Raw genomic sequence first — 15464 nt, forward strand, 5'->3', positions numbered from 1 at the left:
AGTTCGAGAAGGATGAGGTGGGATAGTTTACTACAGTCACAGCCACATAGGATGTCATATTTGACTTTGATAAGGGCCATTTCAGTGCTGTTGCAGGGATTGAAACCTCATGTAAAGTTGGAAATGTAGTAAACAGTGAGGAGGATAGCTGCAGACTGCAGGAGGACATAAACAGACTGGTGAAATGGGAAGACATATGGGATATTAAATTTAATGCAGAAAAGCGTGAAGTGATGCATTTTGGAAGGAGAAATGAGAAGAGGTAATATAAAGTAAATTTTAAAGAGGGTGTAGGGACAGAGGAACCTTGGGGTTCAAATACACAAATCTTTGAAGGTGGCAAGACAAGTTGATAAAGTTGTTAAAGGAGCATACAGGATCCTGGGCTTTATAAATAGAGGCATGGAATACAAACCAAAGAAGTTATGCGAAACCTTTAAAATTCACTGGTTAGACCTCAATTGGATTATTGTGTTCAATTATGGGCACCTCAGTTTCGGAGGGATGTCAAGGCCTTGGAGAGGGAACATATGAGATTTACTAGAATAGTACCAGGGATGAGGAACTTCAGTTATGTTGAGAGAGCAGAGAAGCTGGGATTGTTCTCCTTAGAGCAGAGAATTTTAAGTCGAGATTTAATAGAGGTGTTAATAATAATGCAGGGTTTTGATAGAGTCGGGGGTCTGGGAAGGAGGTCGGGACGTACACATTGATCAGTCGGAGCGGGATGTTCTTATACAGAATATCCGCTACGAGCAGGCGGCCCTTCTTAACCTTGGTGATGGTGAATTGGCCTCTTTGCAGCAGAATCCCCAGGCCTGAGGAATGACGATTGTTGCCTCCCGACTACATCAACTCTCTGTGGGTTCACATGCCAGTAGTTGCTCAGATGCGGGATCCCGCACTCCTGCAAGAACGGCAGGTTCCCCCCCTGGACAGTTAGTTCAGGGTCGCAGCTTTTGGTTTAGTCCATTTAACACTCTGCACGTTTATGGATGCAATTTTTAAAGCCATTTAAAAAATACTAAAAGGATAAACATTAAGGTTCTTCAATTACATCAGTCTGGGATCTTTATTACCTTCCATTTCCATCCCTTGGTGCAGATTCTGCATTTGCGTGATGTGCAGGAACTTCTGGACGGTCCTTCGTCAGAGGAACGAGGCCTGTCCTCCACCGGGGGAGAGTCCGCGCTCGGGGGTCGTCAGCGGGGTCTCGTGGGGTGGTGTGTCTATGAGGTCCACAACCAGTTCCGGTTCTTCGGCCTTTGTTGGTGGTTCGCTCTCTGCGACTGTTGTGCTGCTCCTGATTGCCCAGTGTTGGGGGACCTCACTCTCCACGTCACTTCACCCAGCGTCCCGGAGTTGGGGACCTCACTCTCCACGTCACTTCACCCAGCGTCCTGGAGTTAGGGGACCTCACTCTCCACGTCACTTCACCCAGTGTCCCGGAGTTGGGCGACCTCACTCTCCACGTCACTTCACCCAGCGTCCTGGAGTTAGGGGACCTCACTCTCCATGTTGGTTCACCCAGCGTCCCGGAGTTGGGGGACCTCACTCTCCACGTCACTTCACCCAGTGTCCCGGAGTTGGGGGACCTCACTCTCCACGTCACTTCAGCCAGCGTCCTGGAGTTAGGGGACCTTACTCTCCACGTCGCTTCACCCAGCGTCCCAGAGTTGGGGGACCTCACTCTCCATGTTGCTTCACCCAGCGTCCCGGAGTTGGGGGACCTCACTCTCCACGTCGCTTCACCCAGCGTCCCAGAGTTGGGGGACCTCACTCTCCATGTTGCTTCACCCAGCGTCCTGGAGTTGGGGGACCTCACTCTCCACGTCACTTCACCCAGCGTCCCGGAGTTAGGGGACCTCACTCTCCATGTCGCTTCGCCCAGCGTCCTGGAGTTGGGGGACCTCGCCTTCCACGTCGTTGCTCCCAGTTGCTCGCAATTGGGGGACTTCGCTCTCCTCGTCGTTTCTCCCGGCGTCCTGGAGTTGGGGTGCGCTGGGCGTGTCGCTCCTCCCGGTGCCCCAGAGCTGGGTCTTATTGCTCCCGAGTTCCTGGAGCTGGAACCTGCTATCTCTGTCAATGGCTACTGTTGCGTTTTGCCTCTTCCTTTGAGGGTACTTGGGACTCTGTCCTTTTCACTTTTCGTCAGCCGAGGAGTAGCTGCTGTTGCCCATTTCGGACTCTAAGCATTTCTTGCTGCTGGTCCCACCTTTGTCGCCAGTTCCTCTGATCTTTCAGGACTTCTTTTTCATTTTCTGTGTCGTCCATCTTTCTTCCACCGGTGGTTCACTTTCCATTGGCTCTGGTGCTGAGGGAGAGTCTCAGGGTTGAGTGTCGGGGTTTGATTGGTCTCCTCGATGCTCCCTTCCTGGTATGGCCACTGTGTCCACTGCAAAAAACTTGTTTTTACCCTTCTGGAAACAGGTGTTAGACAGGTCTCCGGCCAGCGTTAGGATCCACCTCTATATCAGCAAAGCTCCAACTGTTTATAGCTGATTCTACTTGCTCATCCTGGGGCCTGACCTTCGTGATCATTGGAGCGCCCTGCCAGGTCAGTGGAAGGGGGTGGGTGGGAAAAACAATCCAGTAAGGGACAGATTTGCCCAGTTTATTGTGCACAGTCTCTGTCTCATCCGGTTGAAGTCGGCCTTACCTAAATTTAGAATCTTAGTAGCTGTTACGGATTTTTCCCTTTTAAACACAACATTAAACTCGATCATATTATGATCGCTATTAAATAAATGTTCACCCACACTTAGACTGTTAACTAAATCCGGCTCATTTCTCATTATTAAATCAAATATGGCCTGACCCCTTGTTGATTCTAGGGCATATTGTAGCAGAAAGCTGTATTTTTGTGAAATAAAAAAGACACTACCCCCCTCCCCCACAAGCCTGTTACTATGCTCCCCTCCTCCCGGCCTCTAACCCTGATCAAACATCACACCTCACACCATTTCCCAGCCTCCTACCAGGCTCTATACTCCCATTGCCCCTTGGGTGTCTAACCACTCTCTACCCTTTCTCTCCTGAAGTCTGCTACTATCCTCACGCTGTTTACTACAGTTCCAAGATTTGTGTCATCTGGAAATTTTGAAGTTTTGCCCACTATATCCAAGCGGAGATAGTGAATTGTGAATGTTGTAAACATGTACGTTTGAAGTAATTTTAATATTTTGGATTACTTTGTTTCAACCCTGAAAGAATAAATGGCGCCTTCATTTCTTGCCTTTGGTTATTTCCAAATAAATTCCGTAAATGAAAGTGGAATACAGATATTGAATGGATCAACAGTTAAAATTAACACCACAGATACATCAACAAGTCTAGTTTCTACAGTCAAATATAAATTTCAGCAGAAAAATTTGAGCACAATGAAATGGATACTAGATTTTGGAGTGAATCCCTCAATTGCCTCCTTTCCATGCACGGCTCTGAGCTCTGTCTCTGCTCTCATTAAATCAATGGCTTCCTGTATGAACCAAAATACACTGTGTTCACTAGCAGAAATTGCTGATTAAAATTTCTCATCTGAAAGTTCAAACACAGAGACAGTATAAACATATGAAGTAAACTTCGACCCAAGTAAGAATTGAACACATCACTGGAAACCCAGCCTCCACAAAGCTCAGAGCTCATTTACATACCCATAATGTTCTACATAGTACTTTGCAAAAAAGCAAAATAAACTTCAGGTTTGACCGTAGCTTTCACGGAGATTGAAGATTGTCATTACTTTTCCACTTGCTGTGTTGATCTGTGGCAATATGTTTTCTCTGGATCTTAGTGCGAGCATCTCAGTACAATGTTAAAGAGGTATGTCATCGCTTAGGAGCAAGGAGCTGAGGTTGAGTCTTTAGATTACTCTGCTTTCTCTTCAGATCGTATAAATCTTTCGCCTTTTACTAAAGATTTCCGTGGAGAGGAGCATTTGGAGTTTTTAAGTAATTTTTTGATGCCCTGCTTTTGTGGGGCTGATTTATTGCTGAAAGAAAGATTTATCTTTAGTTTGTAGCTGTGTCTTTAGATTCATTAATGTAAAGAATCTTACAACACCAGGTTATAGTCCAACAGTTTTATTTGATGTGGAGATGCTGGTGATGGATTGGGGTTGACAATTGTAAACAATTTTACTCCACCAAGTTATAGTCCAACAATTTTATTTTAAAATCCACAAGCTTTCGGAGGCTTCCTCCTTCCTCAGGTGAATGTGGAAATGAAATCCTCGAACCTATCGCATTTATAAATCACAGAACAATGCCTGGTGATGACCTCCTTCGTCAGGTGAGTGATGATAGTTGGAACGATTATCTGTAATCACCAGGTATTGTTCTCTGACTATAAATGCGAAACGTTCAAGGAATCCCACTCACTCACCTGACGAAGGAGATAATCTCCGAAAGCTTGTGATTTTCAAACAAAACTGTTGGACTATAACCTGGTGTTGTAAGATTCTTTACATTTGTCAACCCCACTCCATCAGCGGCATCTCCACATCATCTTTCGGTTCATTAGTTAGGCTGCAAAGTGCTTGGGTATTGGATACTCTCTGAAATTGCAATGTGTTAAATATTTGGGATTAGGTGGTACATGTTTCAAATAACTGGCCTAGATGGGCTGGGTGGTGGCCTCTGTGCTGTAAAACTGACTTTAGTCGAGCTCATGTGCCAGTGGTGGGGCAGAGGGAGGGGGGTGATGCACAGAGATTGGAGTCACGGTGCAGGATGAGATGTGAGGCTGGAGGAGTTGTAAAAGGTGGTGAGGCTGAGGTGGATTTTGAAGATGACATTAAATTCTCATCCTCGTGTTCAAATCACTCCATGGCCTCGCCCCCTCCCTATCATCATAACTTCCTCCAGCTATACAACCCTCCGAGAACTCTGGGTTGCTCCACCTCTGGCCTTTTGTGCATACCCCACTTTTTTCACCCCACCATTGCCGGCCATGCCTCAGCCATCTAGGCCATAAACTCTGGAATTTCCTCCACCTCTGCCTTCACCACTCTCCTCATTTAAGGCGCGCCTAAAAACCTACCGCTATCACCAAGCTTTTGGTCACTTGTTCTAATGTCTCCTTCTTTGACTCTGTGTCAATTTTTGTCTGTTTACGCTCCTGTGAAGCCCATAGAGACGTTTTTCTATGTTAAAGGCGCTATATAAATGTAAATTGTAGTTGTGGTTGTATTTATTGTTCCTTAAGATATATTTTATTTTAAAAGTGTCTGTATCCCACTCATTGTGAATGAATTGTCTAGACAATTTCAAAATTTGCAGATGACAACAATAACTTGCATTTATATAGCGCCTGGAATGTAGTAAAACGTCCCAAGGTGCTTCACAGGAGCATTATCAAACAAAATTTGACACCAAGCCACACGATGTTAGAACAAAGCTTGGTCAAAAGAGTATGTTTTAATGAACGTCTTAAAGGAGGAGAGAGTGGCGGAGAGGGTTAGGGAGAGAATTCCAGAGCTTAGGGCCTAGGCAGCTGAAAGCATAGTCACCAATGGTGGAGTGATTAAAATCGGGGATGTGTAAGAAGCCAGGATTGGAGGAGGGCGAAGATCTTGGAAGGTTGTAGGGCTGGAGAAGGTTACAGAGATAAGGAGGGGCGAAGTCAAGGAGGGATTTGAAAGCAAGGATGAGAATTTTAAAATCGAGGCATTGCCGGATCTGGAGCCAATGTAGGTCAGTGAGCACAGGGGTGATGGGTGAACGGGACTTGGTGCGAGTAAGGCTATGGGCAGAAGAGTTTTGAATTAGCTCAAGTTTATGGAGAGTGGAAGATGGGAGGTCAGCCAGGAGAGCATTGGAATAGTCAAGTCTAGAGGTGACAAAAGCATGGATGAGGGTTTCAGCAGCAGATATGCTGAGGCAGGGGAGGAGAAGGGCGATGTTATGTAGGTGGAAGTAGGCAGTCTTGGTGATGGAGCGGATATGGGGTTGGAAGTTGATCTCAGGATCAAGTAGGACACAAGGTTGCGAACGGTCTGATTCAGCCTCAGACAGTGGCCAGGGAGAGGGATGGTGTCGGTGGCTAGGGAATGGAGTTAGTAGCGGGGACCAAAGACAATGGCTTGGGTCTTCACAATATTTAGTTGGAGGGAATTTTTGCTCATCCTGTACTGGATGTCGGAGAAGCAATGTGGCAAATCAAAGGCAGTGGAGGGGTCGAGCGAGGTGGTGGTGTGGTAGAGCTGGTTGTCTTCAGCGTACATGTGGAACCAGACATGTTTTCGGATGATGTTGCTGAGGGGCAGCATGTAGATGAGAAATAGGAGGGGCCAAGATAGATCCTTGGGGGACTCCAGAGGTAATGGGGCGGGAGCGCAAAGAGAAGCCATAGCAGGTGATCCTGTGGCGATGACTGGATAGATAGGAATGGAATCAGGCAAGGGCAGTCGAACCCAACTGGATGACGGAGGAGAGACGTTGGAGGAGGATGGTGTGGTCAACCATGTCAAAGGCTGCAGACAGTTCGAGAAGGATGAGGTGGGATAGTTTACTACAGTCACAGCCACATAGGATGTCATATTTGACTTTGATAAGGGCCATTTCAGTGCTGTTGCAGGGATTGAAACCTCATGTAAAGTTGGAAATGTAGTGAACGGTGAGGAGGATAGCTGCAGACTGCAGGAGGACATAAACAGACTGGTGAAATGGGAAGACACATGGGATATGAAATTTAATGCAGAAAAGCGTGAAGTGATGCATTTTGGAAGGAGAAATGAGAAGAGGTAAAATAAACTAAATTTTAAAGAGGGTGTAGGGACAGAGGGACCTGGGAGTTCAAATACACAAATCTTTGAGGTGCAGGACAAGTTGATAAAGTTGTTGTAGAAGCATACAGGATCCTGGGCTTTATAAATAGAGGCATGGAATACAAACCAAAGAAGTTATGCGAAACCTTTAAAAATCACTGGTGAGACCTCAACTGGATTGTCGTGTCCAATTATGAGCACCACAGTTTCGGAGGGATGTCAAGGCCTTGGAGAGGGAACATATGAGATTTACTCGAATAGTACCAGGGATGAGGAACTTCAGTTATGTTGAGAGAGTAGAGAAGCTGGGATTGTTCTCCTTAGAGCAGAGAATTTTAGGATGAGATTTAATAGAGGTGTTAAAAATTATGCAGGGTTTTGATAGAGTCGGGGGTCCGGGAAGGAGGTCGGGACGTACACATTGATCAGTCGGAGCGGGACGTTCTTATACAGAATATCCGCTATGAGCAGGCGGCCCTTCTTAACCTTGGTGATGGTGAATTGGCCTCTTTGCAGTAGAATCCCCAGGCCCGAGGAACGACTATTGTTGCCTCCCGACTATATCAACTGTCTGTGGGTTCACATGCCGGTAGTTGCTCAGATGCGGGATCCCGCACTCCTGCAAGAACGGCAGGTTCCCCCTCACCCTGGACAGGTAGTTCAGGGTCGCAGCTTTTGGTATAGTCCATTTAACACTCTGCATGTTTATGGATGCAATTTTTAAAGCCATTTAAAAAATACTAAAAGGATAAACTTTAAGGTGCTTCAATTACATCCGTCTGGGATCTTCATTACCTTCTATTTCCATCCTTGGTGCAAATTCTGCATTTGCGTGGTGTGCAGGAACTTCTGGACGGTCCTTCGGCTGAGGAACGAGGCCTGTCCTCCACCGGGGGAGTGTCCGCGCTCGGGGGTCGTCAGCGGGGTCTCGTGTGGTGGTCCACAACCAGTTCCGGTTCTTCGGCCTTTGTTTTTGGTTTGCTCTCTGCGACTGTTGTGCTGCTCCTGATTGCCCAGTGTTGGGGGACCTCACTCTCCACATCGCTTCACCCAGCGTCCCGGAGTTGAGCGACCTCACTCTCCACGTCTCTTCACCCAGCGTCCCGGAGTTAGGGGACCTTACTCTCCACGTCTCTTCACCCAGTGTCCCAGATTTGGGGGACCTCACTCTCCACGTCGCTTCACCCAGCGTCCCGGAGTTAGGGGACCTCATTCTCCCTGTCACTTCACCCAGTGTCCCAGATTTGGGGGACCTCGCCTTCCACGTCGTTGCTCCCAGTTGCTCGCAATGGGGGGACTTCGCTCTCCGCGTCGTTTCTCCCGGCGTCCTGGAGTTCGGGTGCGCTGGGCGTGTCGCTCCTCCCGGTGCCCCAGAGCTGGGTCTTATTGCTCCCGAGTTCCTGGAGCTGGAACCTGCTATCTCTGTCAATGGCTACTGTTGCGTTTTGCCTCTTCCTTTGAGGGTACTTGGGACTCTGCCCTTTTCACTTTTCGTCAGCCGAGGAGTAGCCGCTGTTGCCCATTTCGGACTCTAAGCATTTCTTGCTGCTGGTCCCACCTTTGTCGCCAGTTCCTCTGATCTTTCAGGACTTCTTTTTCATTTTCTGTGTCGTCCATCTTTCTTCCGCCGGTGGTTCACTTTCCATTGGCTCTGGTGCTGAGGGAGAGTCTCAGGGTTGAGTGTCGGGGTTTGATTGGTCTCCTCGATGCTCCCTTCCTGGTATGGCCACTGCGTCCACTGCAAAAAACTTGTTTTTACCCTTCTGGAAACAGGTGTTAGACAGGTCTCCGGCCAGCGTTCGGATCCACCTCTATATCAGCAAAGCTCCAACTGTTTATAGCTGATTCTACTTGCTCGTCCTGGGGCCTGACCTTCGTGATCATTGGAGCGCCCTGCCAGGTCAGTGGAAGGGGGTGGGTGGGAAAAACAATCCAGTAAGGGACAGATTTGCCCAGTTTATTGTGCACAGTCTCTGTCTCATCCTGTTGAAGTCGGCCTTACCTAAATTTAGAATCTTAGTAGCTGTTACGGATTTTTCCCTTTTAAACACAACATTAAACTCGATCATATTATGATCGCTATTCAATAAATGTTAACCCACACTTAGACTGTTAACTAAATCCGGCTCATTTCTCATTATTAAATCTAATATGGCCTGACCCCATGTTGTTTCTAGGGCATATTGTAGCAGAAAGCCACCAGCCTCTAGGGCTGTCCTCCGGCCTGTTACTATGCTCCCCTCCTCCCGGCCTCTAACCCTGATCAAACATCACACCTCACACCATTTCCCAGCCTCCTACCATGCTCTATACTCCCATTGCCCCTTGGGTGTCTAACCACTCTCTACCCTTTCTCTCCTGAAGTCTGCTACTGTCCTCACACTGTTTACTACAGTTCCAAGATTTTTGTCATCTGGAAATTTTGAAGTTTTGCCCACTATATCCAAGCCCAGATAGTGAATTGTGAATGTTGTAAACATGTACGTTTGAAGTAATTTTAATATTTTGGTTTACTTTGTTTCAACCCTGAAAGAATAAATGGCGCCTTCATTTCTTGCCTTTGGTTATTTCCAAATAAATTCCGTAAATGAAAGTGGAATACAGATATTGAATGGATCAACAGTTAAAATTAACACCACAGATACATCAACAAGTCTAGTTTCTACAGTCAAATATAAATTTCAGCAGAAAAATTTGAGCACAATGAAATGGATACTAGATTTTGGAGTGAATCCCTCAGTTGCCTCCTTTCAATACACGGCTCTGAGCTCTGTATCTGCTCTCATTAAATCAATGGCTTCCTGTATGAACCAAAATACGGTTTGTTCACTAACGGAAACTGCTGATTAAAATTTCTCATATGAAAGTTCAAATACAGAGACAGTATAAACATATGAAGTAAACTTCTACCCAAGTAAGAATTGAACACGTCACTGTAAACCCAGCCTCCACAAAGCTCAGAGCTCATTTACATACCCATAATGTTCTACATAGTACTTTGCAAAAAAGCAAAATAAACTTCAGGTTTGACTGTAGCTTTCACGGAGATTGAAGATTGTCATTACTTTTCCACTTGCTGTGTTGATCTGTGGTAATATGTTTTCTCTGGATCTTAGTGCTAGCATCTCAGTACAATGTTAAAGAGGTATGTCATCGCTTAGGAGCAAGGAGCTGAGATTGAGTCTTTAGATTACTCTGTTTTCTCTTCAGATTGTATAAATCTTTCGCCTTTTACTAAAGATTTCTGTGGAGAGGAGCATTTGGAGTTTTTAAGTAATTTTTTGATGCCCTGCTTTTGTGGGGCTGATTTATTGCTGAAAGAAAGATTTATCTTTAGTTTGTAGCTGTGTCTTTAGATTCATTAATGTAAAGAATCTTACAACACCAGGTTATAGTCCAACAGTTTTATTTGATGTGGAGATGCTGGTGATGGACTGGGGTTGACAATTGTAAACAATTTTACTCCACCAAGTTATAGTCCAACAATTTTATTTTAAAATCCACAAGCTTTCGGAGGCTTCCTCCTTCCTCAGGTGAATGTGGAAATGAAATCCTCGAACCTATCGCATTTATAAATCACAGAACAATGCCTGATGATTACCTCCTTCATCAGGTGAGTGATGATAGTTGGAACGATTATCTGTAATCACCAGGTATTGTTCTCTGACTATAAATGCGAAACGTTCAAGGAATCCCACTCACTCACCTGACGAAGGAGATAATCTCCGAAAGCTTGTGATTTTCAAACAAAACTGTTGGACTATAACCTGGTGTTGTAAGATTCTTTACATTTGTCAACCCCACTCCATCAGCGGCATCTCCACATCATCTTTCGGTTCATTAGTTAGGCTGCAAAGTGCTTGGGTATTGGATACTCTCTGAAATTGCAATGTGTTAAATATTTGGGATTAGGTGGTACATGTTTCAAATAACTGGCCTAGATGGGCTGGGTGGTGGCCTCTGTGCTGTAAAACTGACTTTAGTCGAGCTCATGTGCCAGTGGTGGGGCAGAGGGAGGGGGGTGATGCACAGAGATTGGAGTCACGGTGCAGGATGAGATGTGAGGCTGGAGGAGTTGTAAAAGGTGGTGAGGCTGAGGTGGATTTTGAAGATGACATTAAATTCTCATCCTCGTGTTCAAATCACTCCATGGCCTCGCCCCCTCCCTATCATCATAACTTCCTCCAGCTATACAACCCTCCGAGAACTCTGGGTTGCTCCACCTCTGGCCTTTTGTGCATACCCCACTTTTTTCACCCCACCATTGCCGGCCATGCCTCAGCCATCTAGGCCATAAACTCTGGAATTTCCTCCACCTCTGCCTTCACCACTCTCCTCATTTAAGGCGCGCCTAAAAACCTACCGCTATCACCAAGCTTTTGGTCACTTGTTCTAATGTCTCCTTCTTTGACTCTGTGTCAATTTTTGTCTGTTTACGCTCCTGTGAAGCCCATAGAGACGTTTTTCTATGTTAAAGGCGCTATATAAATGTAAATTGTAGTTGTGGTTGTATTTATTGTTCCTTAAGATATATTTTATTTTAAAAGTGTCTGTATCCCACTCATTGTGAATGAATTGTCTAGACAATTTCAAAATTTGCAGATGACAACAATAACTTGCATTTATATAGCGCCTGGAATGTAGTAAAACGTCCCAAGGTGCTTCACAGGAGCATTATCAAACAAAATTTGACACCAAGCCACACGATGTTAGAACAAAGCTTGGTCAAAAGAGTATGTTTTAATGAACGTCTTAAAGGAGGAGAGAGTGGCGGAGAGGGTTAGGGAGAGAATTCCAGAGCTTAGGGCCTAGGCAGCTGAAAGCATAGTCACCAATGGTGGAGTGATTAAAATCGGGGATGTGTAAGAAGCCAGGATTGGAGGAGGGCGAAGATCTTGGAAGGTTGTAGGGCTGGAGAAGGTTACAGAGATAAGGAGGGGCGAAGTCAAGGAGGGATTTGAAAGCAAGGATGAGAATTTTAAAATCGAGGCATTGCCGGATCTGGAGCCAATGTAGGTCAGTGAGCACAGGGGTGATGGGTGAACGGGACTTGGTGCGAGTAAGGCTATGGGCAGAAGAGTTTTGAATTAGCTCAAGTTTATGGAGAGTGGAAGATGGGAGGTCAGCCAGGAGAGCATTGGAATAGTCAAGTCTAGAGGTGACAAAAGCATGGATGAGGGTTTCAGCAGCAGATATGCTGAGGCAGGGGAGGAGAAGGGCGATGTTATGTAGGTGGAAGTAGGCAGTCTTGGTGATGGAGCGGATATGGGGTTGGAAGTTGATCTCAGGATCAAGTAGGACACAAGGTTGCGAACGGTCTGATTCAGCCTCAGACAGTGGCCAGGGAGAGGGATGGTGTCGGTGGCTAGGGAATGGAGTTAGTAGCGGGGACCAAAGACAATGGCTTGGGTCTTCACAATATTTAGTTGGAGGGAATTTTTGCTCATCCTGTACTGGATGTCGGAGAAGCAATGTGGCAAATCAAAGGCAGTGGAGGGGTCGAGCGAGGTGGTGGTGTGGTAGAGCTGGTTGTCTTCAGCGTACATGTGGAACCAGACATGTTTTCGGATGATGTTGCTGAGGGGCAGCATGTAGATGAGAAATAGGAGGGGCCAAGATAGATCCTTGGGGGACTCCAGAGGTAATGGGGCGGGAGCGCAAAGAGAAGCCATAGCAGGTGATCCTGTGGCGATGACTGGATAGATAGGAATGGAATCAGGCAAGGGCAGTCGAACCCAACCGGATGACGGAGGAGAGGCGTTGGAGGAGGATGGTGTGGTCAACCATGTCAAAGGCTGCAGACAGTTCGAGAAGGATGAGGTGGGATAGTTTACTACAGTCACAGCCACATAGGATGTCATATTTGACTTTGATAAGGGCCATTTCAGTGCTGTTGCAGGGATTGAAACCTCATGTAAAGTTGGAAATGTAGTGAACGGTGAGGAGGATAGCTGCAGACTGCAGGAGGACATAAACAGACTGGTGAAATGGGAAGACATATGGGATATTAAATTTAATGCAGAAAAGCGTGAAGTGATGCATTTTGGAAGGAGAAATGAGAAGAGGTAATATAAAGTAAATTTTAAAGAGGGTGTAGGGACAGAGGGACCTGGGAGTTCAAATACACAAATCTTTGAGGTGCAGGACAAGTTGATAAAGTTGTTGTAGAAGCATACAGGATCCTGGGCTTTATAAATAGAGGCATGGAATACAAACCAAAGAAGTTATGCGAAACCTTTAAAAATCACTGGTGAGACCTCAACTGGATTGTCGTGTCCAATTATGAGCACCACAGTTTCGGAGGGATGTCAAGGCCTTGGAGAGGGAACATTGGAGATTTACTCGAATAGTACCAGGGATGAGGAACTTCAGTTATGTTGAGAGAGTAGAGAAGCTGGGATTGTTCTCCTTAGAGCAGAGAATTTTAGGATGAGATTTAATAGAGGTGTTAAAAATTATGCAGGGTTTTGATAGAGTCGGGGGTCCGGGAAGGAGGTCGGGACGTACACATTGATCAGACGGAGCGGGACGTTCTTATACAGAATATCCGCTACGAGCAGGCGGCCCTTCTTAACCTTGGTGATGGTGAATTGGCCTCTTTGCAGCAGAATCCCCAGGCCCGAGGAACGACTATTGTTGCCTCCCGACTATATCAACTGTCTGTGGGTTCACATGCCGGTAGTTGCTCAGATGCGGGATCCCGCACTCCTGCAAGAACGGCAGGTTCCCCCTCACCCTGGACAGGTAGTTCAGGGTCGCAGCTTTTGGTATAGTCCATTTAACACTCTGCATGTTTATGGATGCAATTTTTAAAGCCATTTAAAAAATACTAAAAGGATAAACTTTAAGGTGCTTCAATTACATCCGTCTGGGATCTTCATTACCTTCCATTTCCATCCTTGGTGCAGATTCTGCATTTGCGTGGTGTGCAGGAACTTCTGGACGGTCCTTCGGCTGAGGAACGAGGCCTGTCCTCCACCGGGGGAGTGTCCGCGCTCGGGGGTCGTCAGCGGGGTCTCGTGTGGTGGTCCACAACCAGTTCCGGTTCTTCGGCCTTTGTTTTTGGTTTGCTCTCTGCGACTGTTGTGCTGCTCCTGATTGCCCAGTGTTGGGGGACCTCACTCTCCACGTCGCTTCACCCAGCGTCCCGGAGTTCGGGGACCTCACTCTCCACGTCTCTTCACCCAGCGTCCCGGAGTTAGGGGACCTCACTCTCCACGTCTCTTCACCCAGCGTCCCGGAGTTAGGGGACCTCACTCTCCACGTCTCTTCACCCAGCGTCCCGGAGTTAGGGGACCTCACTCTCCACGTCTCTTCACCCAGCGTCCCGGAGTTAGGGGACCTCACTCTCCACGTCTCTTCACCCAGCGTCCCCGAGTTAGGGGACCTCACTCTCCACGTCTCTTCACCCAGCGTCCCGGAGTTAGGGGACCTCACTCTCCACGTCTCTTCACCCAGCGTCCCGGAGTTGGGCGACCTCACTCTCCACGTCTCTTCACCCAGTGTCCCAGAGTTGGGGGACCTCGCCTTCCACGTTGTTGCTCCCGGTTGCTCGCAACTGCGGGACATCGCTCTCCGCGTCGTTTCTCCCGGCGTCCTGGAGTTGGGGTGCGCTGGGTGTGTCGCTCCTCCCAGTGCCCCAGAGTTGGGTCTTATTGCTCCCGAGTTCCTGGAGCTGGAACCTGCTGTCTCTGTCAATGGCTACTGTTGCGTTTTGCCTCTTCCTTTGAGGGTACTTGGGACTCTGCCCTTTTCACTTTTCGTCAGCTGAGGAGTAGCCGCTGTTGCCCATTTCGGACTCTAAGCATTTCTTGCTGCTGGTCCCACCTTTGTCGCCAGTTCCTCTGATCTTTCAGGACTTCTTTTTCATTTTCTGTGTCGTCCATCTTTCTTCCGCCGGTGGTTCACTTTCCATTGGCTCTGGTGCTGAGGGAAAGTCTCAGGGTTGAGTGTCGGGGTTTGATTGGTCTCCTCGATGCTCCCTTCCTGGTATGACCACTGTATCCACTGCAAAAAACTTGTTTTTACCCTTCTGGAAACAGGTGTTAGACAGGTCTCTGGCCAGCGTTAGGATCCACCTCTATATCAGCAAAGCTCCAACTGTTTATAGCTGATTCTACTTGCTCATCCTGGGGCCTGACCTTCGTGATCATTGGAGCGCCCTGCCAGGTCAGTGGAAGGGGGTGGGTGGGAAAAACAATCCAGTAAGGGACAGATTTGCCCAGTTTATTGTGCACAGTCTCTGTCTCATCCTGTTGATGTCGGCCTTACCTAAATTTAGAATCTTAGTAGCTGTTACGGATTTTTCCCTTTTAAACACAACATTAAACTCGATCATATTATGATCGCTATTAAATAAATGTTCACCCACACTTAGACTGTTAACTAAATCCGGCTCATTTCTCATTATTAAATCTAATATGGCCTGACCCCTTGTTGATTCTAGGGCATATTGTAGCAGAAAGCTGTATTTTTGTGAAATAAAAAAGGCACTACCCCCCTCCCCCACCAGCCTCTAGAGCTGTCCTCCGGCCTGTTACTATGCTCCCCTCCTCCCGGCCTCTAACCCTGATCAAACATCACACCTCACACCATTTCCCAGCCTCCTACCATGCTCTATACTCCCATTGCCCCTTGGGTGTCTAACCACTCTCTACCCTTTCTCTCCTGAAGTCTGCTACTATCCTCACACTGTTTA

The 15464-nt window shown here is 47.0% G+C and overlaps 2 non-coding genes across 2 annotated transcripts; both read left to right on the plus strand.

Annotated features, from left to right (window-relative positions):
- Window positions 1-3867: 3867 nt before the first annotated feature.
- On the plus strand, window positions 3868-3982 carry LOC137320317 (U5 spliceosomal RNA). Its single transcript, XR_010962476.1, has one exon. It is a non-coding gene; the product is annotated as a U5 spliceosomal RNA (small nuclear RNA).
- Window positions 3983-9956: 5974 nt separating this feature from the next.
- Window positions 9957-10071, plus strand: LOC137320289 (U5 spliceosomal RNA). Its single transcript, XR_010962451.1, has one exon. It is a non-coding gene; the product is annotated as a U5 spliceosomal RNA (small nuclear RNA).
- The last annotated feature ends 5393 nt before the right edge of the window (window positions 10072-15464 follow it).

The sequence above is a fragment of the Heptranchias perlo genome, chromosome 3, assembly GCF_035084215.1.
Source record: "Heptranchias perlo isolate sHepPer1 chromosome 3, sHepPer1.hap1, whole genome shotgun sequence".
NCBI classification, from domain to species: Eukaryota; Metazoa; Chordata; class Chondrichthyes; order Hexanchiformes; family Hexanchidae; genus Heptranchias; species Heptranchias perlo.